The sequence below is a fragment of the Dermacentor albipictus genome, unplaced genomic scaffold (assembly GCF_038994185.2).
Source record: "Dermacentor albipictus isolate Rhodes 1998 colony unplaced genomic scaffold, USDA_Dalb.pri_finalv2 scaffold_18, whole genome shotgun sequence".
In the NCBI taxonomy this organism is placed as follows: Eukaryota; Metazoa; Arthropoda; class Arachnida; order Ixodida; family Ixodidae; genus Dermacentor; species Dermacentor albipictus.
In genome coordinates, this window is record NW_027225572.1 from 119,526 (window position 1) to 136,620 (window position 17,095).

The 17,095-nt window shown below is 45.6% G+C and overlaps 1 long non-coding RNA gene across 1 annotated transcript; it reads left to right on the forward strand.

Moving 5' to 3' along the window:
* Positions 1 to 13,049: 13,049 nt before the first annotated feature.
* On the forward strand, positions 13,050 to 16,764 carry LOC139052088 (uncharacterized). The gene is made up of 3 exons (XR_011509693.1): positions 13,050 to 13,241; positions 13,876 to 13,938; positions 16,664 to 16,764. It is a non-coding gene; the product is annotated as an uncharacterized lncRNA (long non-coding RNA).
* Positions 16,765 to 17,095: the final 331 nt, after the last annotated feature.

Sequence of the window (17,095 nt, forward strand, 5' to 3'; positions counted from 1 at the left end):
AAACAACAGGAACATATTTTGCAGTATGGTAGCCATCCTTAGAGCTTGGAATTAGCCTCCTATTTGACGCGATATTTTTTGTCATATACTATCGCTTTCTTTCTGCTTGCGTCATCTTGCTCACTGTGTCCTGTTCCTGAAGTTTCCGTTCTGGGCTTGCAACATTTTTGTATTATGAAGGTACAAGGTGAGTGCTAACCTAGCTTGTCTTTCAGGGCATAAGTAGAAGTTGCAGTAATCGCTTCGCAGATCAGCAGTCACTCGCGGTGCTAAAGATGACAAGTGCGTCCAAATTTAACAATCACCAAAGTAAGGTTTCGTTTTCCTCTCGGTGTGCAGCAGTAATACAGTTAGTAGAACCACTCTAGAGGAAAAGCTGGGCCGGAAAAGTGGGAACCTCTAGGGCGCCGCCCTGTTGCTACTGGTCAATGTGGCCAGCGCAATTACTATTGAAAGGGCTGAAAACAAGTACAGGTCACCTTATGCTTTGTCATCTAAAACGCATATTTGATGGCTTTATGAAGGTGGTGCGTTAATATTAAGTTTACAATAAGCGATCGCTAAGTCCGTGACTTATGTAAATCACGATGTACGCATTCATGCAATAAAGGATGACGCGAATTTCGGTTTCAAATCTGTTTTTTGGATGCGTAGTAGTTTCGTACAGTTTAGGTTTCACATGCGATCGCGCGTCGACATCGGATGGCACACTCGTGCCTTATGTGCCACCGAAGCCCCGAAGTGCTCTGGCATATACCTTCACATGTAAGTAAACGAATGTATCTCCTTGTTGAGAATATCACGCGAGTAGGCAGCTCTTGTGGTGCATCACAATCGTTTGAAAAGCGTCACTTTTCTACATGCGGTGCGGTGTTTTTATTTGCAGGTTTCCCTTCAGTAGGAAATAGCTGCAGGCGGACCAGCGCACCGGAATTGTACTGCCGAAGCCACAAGCAACTCAAAGAATCTGTTTAATTGTTGCACTTTGAACAGTCATGCTTCTACAAAGGCCACAGCAGAAAAACAGCCTGATGCCGAGTATTTCTGTGCCACGAAGTAATCAAGAGGCGAGTGCCTAATGTGGATGAAATCGACTGCATCGAGACTTAGAACAACAGAAAGCTGAGCTAGTTCGTAAGGATTCATTATGCAAAACAGAGGTGAGGCGTGCAGACAGGACACAAGAGTAGAGAAGTGGGCGGCGCTCGTGTTGTTCGCTTGTAAATACTCTACTCTTGTGTCCTGTCTGCACGCCTCACCTCCGTTTTGCATAACGAGTGCATCAACCCACATATTAATAGAGAGTTAACGTTTTATTAACTGTGCAATATTTTCAACACTTCCTTGCATGCCATTTCATGTGGAATATCTTTTCTAGCTGGTCACAAATTTGTGCAACTAATCTATTTGCATGATCGACTCCGGGCCTGTGGGACCGTTCACTTGCATTTGATGCTGAGTCTTTTACATGTATCCGTAAACTGCAGATGTGCACATCAGATCCCTGCGAGCATTTTCAAAATTCAGTTATTATAGACAACAGGCACATATGCTGTACTGACATAATCTCAAATACCACTAAGCAGCTGGGACACCTTTTTGTTGATCATACTCGCAGGTAAAATAAGTAGATCATGTGGACAGCTCCAGCTTATTTTCCTTAAATCAGTGTGTACAAGGGGTATGCAAAAATAATTTTTTATCGCGCACCGATTATTTTGCTGTATAAGCAAGAGAACCCACCACGTTAGTGTAACGTATCTTGTACATCACACTAATATGTGCTTTAATTTACGAAGTGAGATGAGTTACTTTTATGGCTCATTCAGTCATATCACACTGCAAGCTGCATTCATCAATCTTCAATTGGATTTTGCAAATGTTTAATGAAACATGTTTCCCAAATTTTATGCAGATATGCAATGGCAAGCCCTTCCGTGTGTTCCAAAGGTAAAATTTAAGCTCTAAAGTAAAGAAGACATTTCTAGTCAGAAACAAGCAAAAATAGTGAATGCAGAGTATCAGAAGCCCAAGGTACAGAAATTATGAGAAGTGTCGAATGATTTTAAGGAAAGAGTCGTATTTGAAAACGCAAGACTGTTCAGTGCAGGTCAAGCAAGTCAATATAGGTAGAATACTCTGCAAAATTATGCGAGAGAGGGGATGTCAAACTATGGGTCAGGAAATGCGTTGTTTTTCTGCGACACAAAAGCTGATTGCCATTACATAAGTCACTTTAGCATCTTGAGGCTGCTGCTTGATAAATTCAGAAATAGACCAAAAAACAAGACACGCAAAAATAAAAAACAATTTAATGATGCTCTCTCCGCACTGGGATAAATAAAAACAAACACATCACATCTAATGTGTACATATCAGACGCCTTGCGAAACACTTAAGGAAAAATTCAGTTTCGAGCTATGGCACTTGCCGCATAGATGTGGGGGGCCTTGCACTAATAGTGATAGTTACCACTGCATTTAGAAATTGAAAGCATTCATGCAGACAAGGATGATTCCTTACATTTTTGGCTACCACTTCAAATGCCTCCACTAAGTGTTACAATGCTGCACGCAGCCATACTAAGGATCTCGCAGCAACACCTGCAGATGAAAAGCAAAAAGCAGTCAAAGTGCTGGTGTGTACTGGACACTATGTTTGAAAACTTTTAGGCAAGAGGAGTGCAAGAAGCACACATTACTGCATTTATTTCCATAATTGCCCATTTGAATGGCCTTTTCTTTTTGCTTAGACAATGCCTACGCCTATCCACAGCAGCTCCCTTATACAGACTCCGCAAGCCAAGAGGCTGTGGAGGCAAATGCAGGCAAGAGGCAAGAAGCAATAGCACTAGTTTCGACATTCATCTAATTTCTTTCTTTTTCTTTCGTTTAGGCAGCCAGCACACCCCGAACAGCCACCTTGAGTGCATGTGTGTCACCCTAGTCACCAAGGAAACATTTGAGGGAAAGCGACAGGCAATGTGAACAGCCACTTCTCCATCTAAACAATACTCTTTCTCTCGGATGACTCCTACGCCTCGCCACGCCAGCACACTTGTGCACAAAGATGCCGCGGAGGCACGTGCAGGTCAGAGGCAAGAAGCAGTGGCACTGGTGTCGACATTCACCCAATTTTTTTTACTTACACCGAGGCAGCCAGCACACCTCGAACAGCCACCTTGACTGCGGGTGTGTCAGTAGATTCTTGTTGTACATATGCTCATAATAAACTTGAAGGCAAATGACGCAATGATGCATTGTTTTTTTGAACATTTATTGTACACATACAATATTGGCGGCGAGGAGTTACGGAGTCGCCCTCTATCGGAAGCGCCTCGCTGGCGTAGTATGAGGGATCACGTGGCGCGCTCCTCATAGGTTTTGCTGTCAGCGCTCACTGAACACACCACGCGCGAGCTTTCCCGGACATTTCTGTAAGTACTTTCGAAACGAGAGAAGTTTCTTATTGTCTAAATAATAATCTTGGGCAAACTGAAAGCACACAATCGTTTACAGTCGCTATCTCTTTACCGAATACGTACAGTGAACGCCACTGCGCGCGGTCGCCGCGATGGAGTCTCCCGTACCGGCTTCTTGCGTGAAAGGTAGGTAAACGCTGAAGGCAAACTATGTGAAATATGTTCTTACAGTGTTTGTATAACTAAATGGAGCGTAATAGAATGAAGCCTCAATGCAGCGATCGCGCAGATTCGCAGCGACCGACTGCGCGTCTGCATGCTTGTCCACGCACTGTTTCGCTTTCTCCGCGCGCGCGTTTTCGCACCGTGCCATGAACTTTAGGCCGCAGAATATGAGCATTTGACAGTATACAAGCAACCATTGTTGCGTGGGCGCTATCAGAGCTGTTCAAAAATCATTTCATTGTAGAGACTTCGACGCCTACGGGGGGGACTGTGATGTGCCGTCGCGACGATTCAATCTTTTTTTTCTTCAAAATTCTTTGACCTTTCGATACTATTTCTCGAGTTGCGTCGCACTGTATGTTTATCGGCGTTCTCGGCGTGCAATTTCCCGCTGCTCCTTTTTTGTAATCCAGTGCATTAATTCATAACACAAACATGACCATATGCCATGCTTTCTTTAAATGTGCTGCTTACCGCTGCCTTTCCACTCCACTGAACTTGCCAGTATCTATAGCATCGACAAGTTCATAGACCAAACCGTTGTGACATTAGTCGGGCAGCGGACTCGGGCGTGCGTCTCAGTGCGCGTTTTCAGAACATCGCAGACCGGGCGCCGTAGCAGAAATCTTCCTCGCGTCTGTGCTTCCTGCATACCCGAGTTGTAGCCGATGACTGTTTGCCGGTTTTATGTTTCGCGAGCCAAGCTTCACACAGCTTCTTGTCCTGCGGCTACGTGTGAATAAGGCTGACACCGGCCTCCGTTACGTGCGTCCGGCCCTGCGGCACCGAGCAGTAGCCTACCATGTCGCGCGCCTTCAAAGGCAGCCACTACCTATTGTAGTGCTTTCAAGCGTTGTAAAGGAGACACTCGAAGCGGGAAAATTTCGCCACTAAATGAAAACCGCAGCGTACGAGGGAATTTAAACTCGTTTTCAGCTCGCTTCGGCGCGCCCGAAGCAGCCGACGCGGCCGCTATGTCCACGTGATCCCTCCTAGCACGTCACGCCGACGGTGGCGCCAGCTTTTCCAGTGGTGGAGCTCGAGGCCAATATGTTATACTTTGCAGTGCTACAGAGCATATTTTGAAGCTTCCCCCTATATTTTGCACCTTTACTTACGTATGTGTTGTGTGGCCCTCAATGCAGTTCATGTTGTAGCAGCTGCTTTGTCTGTGTGTCGCACGTTGGCTAAAGCTCATGATATCCACATACTTCTCTCACATATGCAAAATAAAGTTCTATGTAGTCCTCAGTGTCACAACAAAAAATTAAAGTGAGCGATCCGATTGTGGAATTGTGTTTATTACAGTGATTCCTATGACAGTTACTGACAAATTGACAACTTGAACTGGTCAATCCGTCCATAGCCTCCTCTATTTTTCAAAAATAAAGGAGGCTATGATCCGTCCCGGCAAGGAATTGTATGTATACATAAAAAAAGGGGGATATGTGTGTGTGTGTGTTTGTAGTGGAGGGTATAGGATTAGGGCAGCACGAAAAAATGTACCAACACCGTCCTCTAGACCCATTCCGTTAAGGTACCCTAACAAAGCGTATTATGCATAAAGTTCATACAACCAACTCTGATACTACTACACACGCCAGGCGACGCGAGCTACATGCCATGACGCATTCGCGACTGCACCGGATGCCCTCCACATTATTCTCGTTAATCGTGTTCACTGCACCGAGGCAAAAGAAAGATCATGGGTCGAGATCATGCAAGGTCGTGCAAGGTCGAGATCCTTTAAAGTATCTCGGCCTTGCGAGGCACTGCTGCGCGTGCCAGGGGAGCTGTCCGTGCGAACACTCCCTGGCACACACCTGACTCGGCGGCCCCAACCTACGTACCGTTCTGCTTCGAGCTTTGATCCCCCCACTTCTCCCTTGGATGCCCTGGAGTTCCTGCGCCGCCTGCTTTATTACAATCTCAGCTGCTCTCCTGAGACTTCCGTTTGTCGGTTACATGCGCCTTACAGCTGGATCTGTACTTATAATAATGAAAAAACGCGATCTATCGTCGCGACGACAGATCGCGAAAGCGGATTTTGTAGCATACCGCGTCCGTGCGAACAGAATTACGGAACGCCAATGAGGAACCTGACCGCAGCTTCAAGGTAACATCGTGGAGTGACACTCCTGCAACAGGCGTGACCGCTGAAAACCGCATACCGCCGGAAACTTCAACAGGATCATCCCTCGGTCGCATAACTGCCACCTGTACGGCCAACATGGACCGCACCCACACCGTCCCGCAACATAGAATAAAGAACCAACTTATAAAGCCCAAACACACGGCTGCACGCACCCATCAAAAGAAACTACAAGCGAGACGCCCTCTAGCCACCATAGCCATGCTGCTACGCTGCTACGGTTGCCGGATTAAAATTGACTACTGTCACCAAGTCTAGCAAGCGTCTCAGGAGCTGGCAACCTCGGCACGTAGCAACATAGAGTTACTATACTGACTCTATAGAGGACAAGCTACCCATAGTACAGTGCTCTAGAATATGGGGTAGTGGGTTCAGGAGCCGCCGCGCTCCATGCGATGCGGTGAGGCGGCGAGTGTCGACAGGTCCCGGATCTAAGCGGTGGCGCTGTTGTAGCGTGGGCTGTAGGCTCGGCGCGCCCGCCCGCGCGGCTAGCAGTCCTACCCAGCCGCCTGAGTACACAGGGCTTTAAGTATTTAATGACATCGCGCTTGAGCCAGGATCTATTGGAGAACTTTTTCGGTATCGTAAGGCAGTCCTGTGGATCTAACGATCACCCTACACCAACCCAATTTTTTGATTGTAGTGAATTGTCTTTCGTTTTATAATCTAGCGAGCGTAGTGAGATCAGGAAACGCCGACAGCAATGAGCCACTTAGTTCCTTGCTGGATGCATATGATGCCAACACTGCAGAGGAAGACATTGACAAACTCATAGAGTCGGGCAATCTCTCATTGGCTGAAGGCAAACTACGCCAAATATCTCCAGATCACAGCGGTTATGTCATTGAAAACAGCGATGACCGGCTAATACACTACATGGCAGGTTATGTAGCGCGCAAGTTCATTGCACGCACTGACTGTGTTGAATGCAAAAACTTGCTGCTACAGGCGCCAAATGAGAAAAGCCAGGACAATGAGTTCACTGCAATTTGTGACAAAGGAGGGTTGCTCTACCCGTCCCGCGTGCTTTTTTTGACGGTGAGAAGGCTGGAAAACCTTTTCACAACTTTTTTTAGTCAGGAAAGCCTGTGCAGGTTCAGAATAGTAGATGTTATGGTGCTGGGCAAATCTCAGATTTCATGTGGTGTAGGGTGCAGCCAGCATTCAGAAGCGCTCACAGCCAGCATTGTCAAGTTTTATGTTTTGACAAGGTTACATTTTTATGTTCAATCAATCAATGAGTCGCGAGAAGCTCGAAGGAAAAAGAAGCTTCATGCTAAGATGGGCAAGTGCTCATAGTCGCGCGGCTAAATTCAAGAATATGTTTCACATTGGGCATAGTTGGAGCGCTGCAATAAAGGAGTGCTTTATTTTATAAAAGTTATTTTGTCTTGTCTTGCATTCATCAGCGTTTATACATCGGCGGCAATTGACCCTTCGTTTTGAAGAAAAAGAAATGCATGCATCAGAACAATTAAAGCAGGGGCATGCATACCACACTTAATATTATCGCATTCGGATATAGTTCGCGGTACACACAACCCACGAAACACAAAACCTCTTAAAAACTTCTTGAAATGGCTACAAACGGCTATAGACGTCTTGGTCTATGATAAGACTGAAAATAGAATTTCTTCTAAACATAACCTCAGCACTTGGAATATGCTAGCATATATTCTATCTGCGGCAAAACCCACTACGGGTGTCACTAGAGTCTGTTTTGGTAAACGCATTCAGAATGTCTAACTCAAGAACTTTTCTAGATCTTTTTGTCTAAAAGTTCATAAAATGCCAAACGACGTGTTAAATGTGCGGTTACCGTCGGCCGTCGACGTTAGCGAATAAAAGACGCCTCAGACAAATCGAACTCGTTCGAAGCAACATAAGTTAATTGGCTTTAATATTAAATAATTTCACACCAGAACTTCAACAATCAAGGGCGTGTTATTGTTTTCCATACAGGGCGCGCACACGACGCCTGGAAACCATTCTATGCTCGCGCAGCAGCAGGAGCGAAATGCCGGTGTTGCACAGCGGTGTCACAGAGCCACCGCGCTGCGACCACTTCGGCGGCACAATCCAAATTTGTCGGACATCTCATTCTGTGCTGGAAACACTGGGAGGCAGGAAGTTTGCGGAAGTTGCGCCAGAAGTTGCGCCAGGAAGTTGCGCCAGAACGAGCCGGAGCCAGACGGACGGATGCCGACAGCTAAGTTCTATTTCTATTTTTATTTCTAATCGCAGCGGCGGCAAATCTAAATGAAGATAGGGCCAGCATAGTAACGTAGGTTGCAGAGAATTGGAGCACTGCGAAGCCAGGAGAACAGGGCGATAAAGTAGGTCGTGGCCAACACATAACAGTTAGGACTAAAGGGTTAATAGTTAGGGCTAAAAGTGTGCTTTTTGTGTGTGTGTGTGTGTTGTCCTTTTTTTTTCCCTTTGGTTATTTTACTAGCTCCCTTTATTCTTCTAGAGATTCCCAGTGGTCTTTATTATAGTTAATTTTTCCCTCGTTTTTACACGGTTAAATAACAGTAGGACAAGAGATTCCATGGGACGGCCGGCTAGAAAAGCCAAAGAGGAAGGTGGGGACCTCGTCCAGTGTGAGAGGTGTGAACGATGGTGTTATTTGGATGAAACGACATTCAAAACCGTGGCGGAGGCGGAAGGGAATGGCTTCGTGTGCAGGCTGTGTAAGATGATTGAGAATTTGGAGAAGCAGCTAAAGAGTGAAATGGCGAGGACAAAGGAGGAACTGGAGAAAGAAAAAACGAAACGCGCAGAGTTTGAGGAAAGGGTCGAGAGGGAGTGGGCCTCAAGAATGGAGGCTGCAGAACGGAAATGGAGTGAGGAGCGAGAGAAAAGGCAGCAATTGGAGAAACAATTGAAAGAGATGAGAGCGAGAGAAGCGGAGAGGGAGACACAGCAGGAACGGAAGGAAAAGGTAGCAGGAGGATCGCCCAGTGGAGCAGAATCGGGGGCGGTCACGTTGACGTGGGGACCACGGGCGACACAGGTGCAGAGGGATGAGACGACAGGAGGCAGAGAAGGCGAGGAGGCAGGGAAGACCCAGCCGACAGAGACAGGAGGGAGGCAAGATTTGCTTGAAGACCGAAAGGTCTGGGTCGTTGGAAGCTCCAACGTATCGCGAATACAAACAGCACTCCTCAGAACAGTACAGTATGACAGACGAGTGAAGGTTGAGTGTATGCCGGGGGCTCGATTCGAAGCTGTGGCGGAGAGAGCCAAAAGCAGACTGAAGGAAAACAGTGAGGGAAGAAACCTAGTAATTTTGCACGCTGGGGTGAATGACGTCCTACAGAATAGGGGGCGAATGCTGGGCAGGCAGATTCAAGAGGGAGTCGCAAAATTAAGGGCGGCCTCTGAGGCGGTGCACATTGCCCTGTGTACTGTCCCAGAGATCAGGGGACAGGGCCCTTTCATTGAAGAGCAGGTAGTGGCGGCAAATGTAGTGATTAGGGAGTTGGGGCGAGCCCTGAAGTGTGATGTGGTGGAGGTGAACCGAATGATTGGAGGGAAAAACTTCCCCCCTTTCGGCCCGGATGGCATCCACTACACTACACCAGCGGGATGGCAGGTAGGAACGAGGGTGGGTCGTAGGGCTCAGGCTTTTTTGCAGGTGCGCAGGGCGACCCTGCAAGCCAAAACCTAAAAGATGAAGGACAGGGGAGGGGGGGCAGGACAGGAGCACGGAGGAGGAGGAGGAAGAGGAAGAAGGCAGTAAATGTGGGGTTCATCAACATGCAAGGGGGAAGAAATCGCATTAAGTGGGACGAAATAGAAGAACAGTTACAAACGGAAAATTTTCAGGTATATGGAGTTGCCGAAACCCATTTAAGAGATGAGGAAGAGCCACCATTCATTGCGGGATACACCTGGGTTGGTTGCAACAGAAAAAGGGAAGAACGCAGAGGAGGAGGCCTTGGGGCGCTAGTGAAGGGACAGGACTGGGAAAGGGTAAGAGAGAGCTGCAGTGAGCACATGTGGCTCAAGGGCACCGTAGGGAATGTTGAGACAATCCTGGGAGTTGTGTATCTGAAAACGGGGAATGGGTCGAAAGAGGAGAATGCAGAACATTTCAAATGTATGGCCAAGGACATCAGGGAGGTAGCTATGAAACGGGAGATAATCATCCTAGGGGACATGAATGCACATTTGGAATACTTTGATGGGGCGACAGATGCAACAGGGCAGATGTTAGTAGATTTTTGTGAGGCTCATGATTTTGTGATAGTTAATACTGAAATTAAATGTGATGGGAAAATAACATGGGAAAGAAATAACACCCACTCGACAATCGACTACTGCCTAATGTCCCACAAGCTGTATGAACGGTTGGGATGTATGGAAATTGATGAGGAAGGTACAAAAAGCCTGGGGAGTGATCACAAACGAATCAAAATCAGTTTTGGAAGGACAGTACCACTGGTAGAAACTAAAGAAAGGAAAGGTATGAGCAAATTGAATGACAGGCAGCTACAAGAAGTGGCGAAAAACATTGAAAGCATGGTATCCAAGCAACCACAAAGGGCATGGACATACGACGAGTTAATAGGTATTTTTAAACGAGAGCTAGAGAAGGGACAGATTAGGAAACTAGGAAGTAAGCAGGGTAAATATAAACCGAAAAGCTGGTGGGACCGAGAAGTTAAGGAAGCCGTAGAGCAACGCAAAGAAGCGTGCAGAAAACACAGAGCAGCGAAGAAAAGGGGAGCCACACCAGAAGAGGTGGAGACTAAATGGGAGGAATACCTTACAATGAAAAGAGAAGCAATGGCATTAATTCAAGCCAAGATAGCAAAAGTTGGGGTACAGTGGATGTTAGAGATACGAAAAAAAGACAGGAATGCCTCTAAGAAATTTTGGGAACACATTAGGCAACAGAATAAGAAGACAGAGGTGGTTCAGCACTCACTGACCACGCCAGATGGAACAAAGGTAGAGGGAGAGGAAGCTCAGGAATATATTAGGTTAACAATAGAGGCAGCATTTGCAGAGCCAGTGGGTAACGAAATGGAGAATAATGACAACAGCAGGACAGAATTAGAGGAGGAGTACAGAAGGATGACAAGTAAGGAATGGGACAGAATTGAACACAAGGTCCCAGTGGGAACAGCGACAGGACCTGACGGCATACCTATGAAATTGATAAGCATATTAGGCCAGAAAAGTAAACTAAAATTACGACAACTTATTGAACAAATAGTAGTAGGGGGAGATGTTCCACAGGACTGGAAAACAAGCAGAATGTTATTAGTTTACAAAGGTAAGGGAAGCAAGGACAACATTAAATCCTACAGGCCAATAACTATCACATCAGTCATATACAGAGTAGCAATGCAGATGGCGAAGGAGAGAATGGAGGAATGGGCAGAACGAGAAGAGATCTTGGGAGAACTGCAGAATGGATTTAGAAGGAACAGAAGGCTAGATGATAATTTATTTGTTATAACACAGTGCATAGAGATAGCGACAGCCAGGCAGAAACCACTATGGATAGCCTTTTTAGACATTAGAGGAGCTTATGATAATGTAAACCGAGAAAAGTTATGGAGCCAGTTGAGGGAATATGGTCTAGAGAGAAAGATGATAGAGTTCCTACAACAAGTTTATACAGATAATGAGGTAGAGATAACATGGGAGGAGGAAACTACAAAGCCAGCTAAAATAAGAAGTGGTCTCAGACAGGGCTGTCCATTGTCACCTCTGCTTTTTATGATCTACATGAGCCAAATGGAAAAGAGACTAGAACAGAGCACAATAGGAACCGACATAAGCTATATGCTGGAAGGGCAGAAGGTAGTTCAAGTACTAGCCGGACTGATGTATGCAGATGATATAGTACTGCTTGCTGACACCCGAGAAGGACTACAGGAACTAATGAGCATATGTGGAGAGGAGGGAGAAAAATTGGGACTCCAATTCAGTAGAGAGAAGTCTGGGGTAATAGTATACAATGCAGAAAGGGGGGAGCCATTGGAAATACAAAGCACTAAGATTGATCATGTTCAAAAATACAAGTATTTGGGCATATGGCTAAACGAGGGCAAAAAGTACTTGGAAGAACAGGAAAAAATCATGATTGAAAAAGTGAAAAGGAACTCGGCTGTAATGAAACACAAGGCACTTTGGAACTATAATAGGTACGAGGTGGTTAGGGGCGTATGGAAAGGGGTTATGGTACCTGGCCTCACATTCGGAAATTCAGTACTGTGCATGAAATCGGAAGTTCAGGCATGCATGGAAACGAGACAGAGAAGTGTAGGCAGGTTGGCCTTAGGAGCACACGGGAACACCCCTAATGAGGGAGTGCAGGGGGACATGGGATGGACGTCATTTGAAGGTAGAGAGGCAATAAGTAAAATAAAATTTGAACAGAGACTCTCAGCACTGGAGGAAAAAAGGTGGGCAGGAAAAGTGTACAAATATCTGTACATGAAAAGTTTGAACACAAAGTGGACACTCCGAACGAGGAAGCTGAGGGATAGATACCTACAGCCGAGGGAGGGGATCCAAAGTGGTTCTAGTGTGGGAAAGGAGGTGAAGGAGACGGAAAGAAAAATGTGGGAAGAAAGAATGCTCGGAAAGCCATCGCTATCAATGTATAGGTCACAAAAACAGGAGATTAAGAGAGAGCTCTTATTTGATAACTCGCGGGGCAGCTCACTATTATTCGAGGCTAGGACGGGGGTTTTGAGGACGAAAACATACAGGGATAAATTTGAAGACGTGGACCTTCGGTGCGCAGCTTGCGGAGCAGAAATGGAGACCACTGAACATATAGTGCTGAGATGCACAGCCCTTCGCCCGACCCAGGCAGAGGGAACAGAGGCAGATATGGAAGGGGCATTAGGTTTTCCCGGGGAACGAGGGCAAATAGATGAGAAAAGAGTGGCAGTAACGAAGGGGAGGCTAGAGGATTGGTGGAGGAAGTCAAGAGATAGATAATAACATAAATCGGGGACAAAATGTTTTCTCTACTGTTTTAGATAGTTATCTTGGGGGGGGGGGAGGGGAGTAAAAACTAGGTTGGGCAAAAAAAGAATAATAATAAAATAGGAGGGGGGGGACAACAGGCTAGGTGGCGCCAGCCGCCGCCCGTTACAAAGGGTATAGCCGCCATCCATCCATCCATCCATCCATCCATGAAAAAAACGGCCACTCCCGCCCGCAATGTCTCGGTCGTGGGTTCGTTATGCCAGTTGTTCAAGCCGTTCTGTATACATTTATACTGGATATTAACTGGAGTCATTTAGCTGTGCTGATGCTGTTTGCCGTGTGTTTTGCATCAGTGCTTCGTGACATCGGCTGTATTGCGTGTTTTCGCCGACGGCTTACTACCACAATGGCGGGATCTGCGTTCGCCGCCTTCGTGTCTCGGTGCGTCTTTGTACGTCGCACGTTCGGATAACACTTTTTCCGGTAAGTGAAATACATTGCGCTTCGTTTTTCGTCAACAATGTGAATATATTTAGGTGTTACCCGCGGCAATTCTTGATATATGGGCTCTTCTGCCCTGCGAGTTTTCGTCATTACTTTTATACGAGGGTTCTGCTTGTGTTCAGCCGTTCAGCACTACCGCGCTCCACGACTTCCGCAACAACAGTCAGAACTTTGCCCTGCTTGTTAGCCTGTGGTTAACGTAGCACGAGCCAACCGAAAGGAGTGCATTCGAAGATGACGCGCTGGCTGTAATGCTGAACCAGACTGAACTCGCCTTATTTTGTGTCCTTTTGTACTTACGTGTGCGCGCGTGTGTCAGTGACTATGCAGTTTGTAGCTATCCCACTTTATAGCAAAACAAAAAATATAACTGCAATGTTTACTTCATCTATACAATGCCAAATTAAATCGTCTGCTGATGTACAAATTTCACTTGTTTTGTTCTAAATAAGCAGCAAAACCTTTAACCTAGTAGGTGCTTCGTCTGGGAGTGAAATCACGACAGCTTGGCATTTATTAATGACTGACTGTGACTGGGTCACCTTATGTGTAATTGCAAATCTGCCTTTCAACTGACTTGATGCTATCTTATTTTGTCCCTTTCACTCTATAGACGGCTGGACATCCTTCTTGTACCTTGGCGCTAGCTGGATGACGGGACCTCATCATGATCAGTGTAAGCCAATGTATTGTACCCTCTCTGGTCCTCCCAGTGCTTTTTATGTGGGTTAAGGCCAGGGAGCGCTTCGTGGTAAAATAGCTAGTTGGTGTCTCACCAACGGCCATTTTTTAGCTCTGGTCCATTATAAGCTGCCACTATTATAACCAATTTCTCAGTGCCAGTGTACATACACAGTTCTACTAATAATTAGTTTCCCTAAGCCTTACAAAATTTACCTGTAGGTAGTCATTGCTATGTAAGAACTCACAAATTAACTCTGCTGTGTCATAGAAGTATTCCATACATGAGTAAAAATTTTCTACAACAGTGTACATTACACCTTGCTTCCCTAATGCACAAATGTATTCAAGCCAGTATTTGATTAGTTTGGTATTCTAAATGTTTTCTGTGTGATTTAGTTTCTTTACAGGAACTTACTGTACAGCATCAGCAAGCAGTCTTATTTAAGATTTATGTGTGCTGTAAAAGGTGTGCTTTGCCGCTAGAATTGATAAAACATGGGCCAAGGCTTCCATACAAGGACAAACTTCAATTTCGCTCTACCACCATCAGCACTTGGCTGGCGCTTGCAAAATGAATCACATTAAGTAGCTTGTGCCAGACCGTTTTTTAACCTTATTGTGAGGAGATCACAAAGTGATCTGTGGATGCGCCTGCGTCTGAGATATAGATTGCGCTGCAACATATGTGCGTGTAGAACAGGCATGATGCTGAGGGTTCCAGCAGTTTGCAGAGGTGCTTTTGAAATTTTGTCATGACTGCAATTTTACCTGTGCTGTTTTTTATCACCTATTTCAATAATATCATTGGATGTGTTATCAGAATTTATCAATCGATTTGCCCTGGCCCATTAGCCTGCCACATTTGCCTCTTCACTAGGTGGGCAATTATTCTGCATGGACCATTACTTGAATACACCTTTTTGTGTGCAGTTGCTTCTCAGTTGCAAGTCAGCATAGATGCTCAGAATTACCTGAGAGTATAGATACACTGATAATTTGCCACCTATACGAATCACTTCGCACTTTCTCACGCAAACAGCATGTTAACACTTCCAAGTCAGCGGGCAATGTTATCGTTTGATCACATCATGAGATACTTTCAACTTTGTATGAAGCATCATCCAAGGTGTTGCATCATTTGTGTGAGGTATTGCCCGAAGCCGATTAGGGTCACTTGAAAATATATCAACAAAAGTGATTGATCCAGCTAGGAGTGTTACTTTGGAACACTACTTTATCACCAGTCCTCCTTTGCATGCTACCTGCTTACTCTTAGAACTTGAGACTGACTCCAACCAAATAACTGAATTTTATTAGCCCGACGTTTCGGAGCCCATTCGGCTCCTTCTTCAGGGGGTTGTTCTTCGGGGGGTGGCGGTGTGCCGCTTTTAAAGCGTCTTTTTTGAAGAAAGGAGGGGGGGGGAACACGGGAGGTGGGGAGACACTCCACAGACGGAAAGGTGGGGGGGAACAAAAGGAAAGGGGGGGTTGTGTTGTTGACCGCTTCCAAGGTGCTGCGATGACCGGTGCTGGGTGGAGTGCTCACGAGGGTGCCCTTGATGGGCCGCGGGGGGGGGGGGAGGGTTACAGGGTCGCGCCGACGTTCTGTGTTGGTGAAACGAGCGGGAGTCTATCTGGCTGTGCGTCCTTTTCTTCTTTTCGTCATGTCGCCAAGGCCATGGACATAGACCGAGGGTAGGTTGCCCTTCACACGGTTTATGTTATTCTCCGTATTCTGAATGTGCCATGACTCCAGTAGTAGTCTCTTTCGCCAGTTCGTTTCTGTTTGAAGGATTTCAGTTTCCTTGAAAGCAATTTTGTGGTCGGCGACTTCAGAGTGTTCAGCGACGGCGCTGCGAATACGGTTGAATGTCCTGACGTCGTTCTCGTGTTGTCTAATCAAAGTTCTAATCAATTTCCCAACCAGACAGGCAATTCTGTCGAAATGTTTAGCTTCACCTGCTTACTCTGCACTGTGTCATGTTTAAGTTTGAAAGAAAGGCGACAGCTAGGCAGTGCAAAATTCCAAACTTGCTTTTAGTTCAACAATATAAGACGCTATTTAACTTAATTAAGTTAGTACATCATTTACCTGCAGAGTGAATTACTGTTTTAAACTGATTATATTTTGCAGGAAGCTTCTCAGACTTGTTTGACAGGTTGATAAGTGGCTTTTTAGCCACAAAACACCATACAATAATTTAAAGGCTGACTTTGACTCCGCTATGCAACTTAATGACTATATGCCAGGAACAAGGCCTCTGAGTTGGGGCGCTGGCTAACACTCCCAGTGTTCTACTAGGACACATAAATACCCAAGAAAGTGGATGGGAAAACGACGCCGCTGTAGCTCAATTGGTAGAGCATAGCACGCGAAATGCGAAGGTTGTGGGTTCAGTTCCCACCTGCGGCAAGGTGTTTTTTCATCCACTTTAATTTCCATTAATTTATCGTTTATTTAATTTATTAAGCACAAGTAATTTCCCCTATGTTGTCCTTGGTGTCAGTGTTTGTTGGCTTCTCATGACAGGAAATATACTAGTCATTTTAAACATCATCGCATACATACCTTAAGATACCCGTAATTTAAGAGAAAGGAATGCTTAAATTTATTTTTAATGTGAGCCAAACTTCTTACGTAGCACATATTGCTAATTGAAGTTCCAATTTCAACATTCCCATTTCCTCCCTTGCCCTTTTTTTCCTGTTCTGTGCAGGTATTGCTTTCCTATGTCTACAAGAACCGTCACGGGTGGCCTATGACAGCAAGCTTTTGTGGGCAGCCAGTGCTCTCCTACGAAGGCTGGCCTACTCTGGCAGCGGCGGCAATCATCTTCAAGATTTATCGATGATCACCTTTGCTGCTTTTTGTCACTCTTCTTAATCACACTTTCTGCATTTTTTCTCATCTATTAGGTAATAAAGTATGAGTAGGTGACATGGTGTGAAGTTGATGCCTTGCTGAATTTTAGCTTGCAATCACCTTTTATGCATGAAAAGCTCATCATACAATTTATGAAAAAAAAAATAACAGCATATTATGATTTATCTTTCAGTATCTTGTAACATGCAACATACAAGGAATTCACTAATGGATGGTATGCCGAAGAACTGGCCATTATTTCTGCGTGATGCTGTGCAAGCATTTG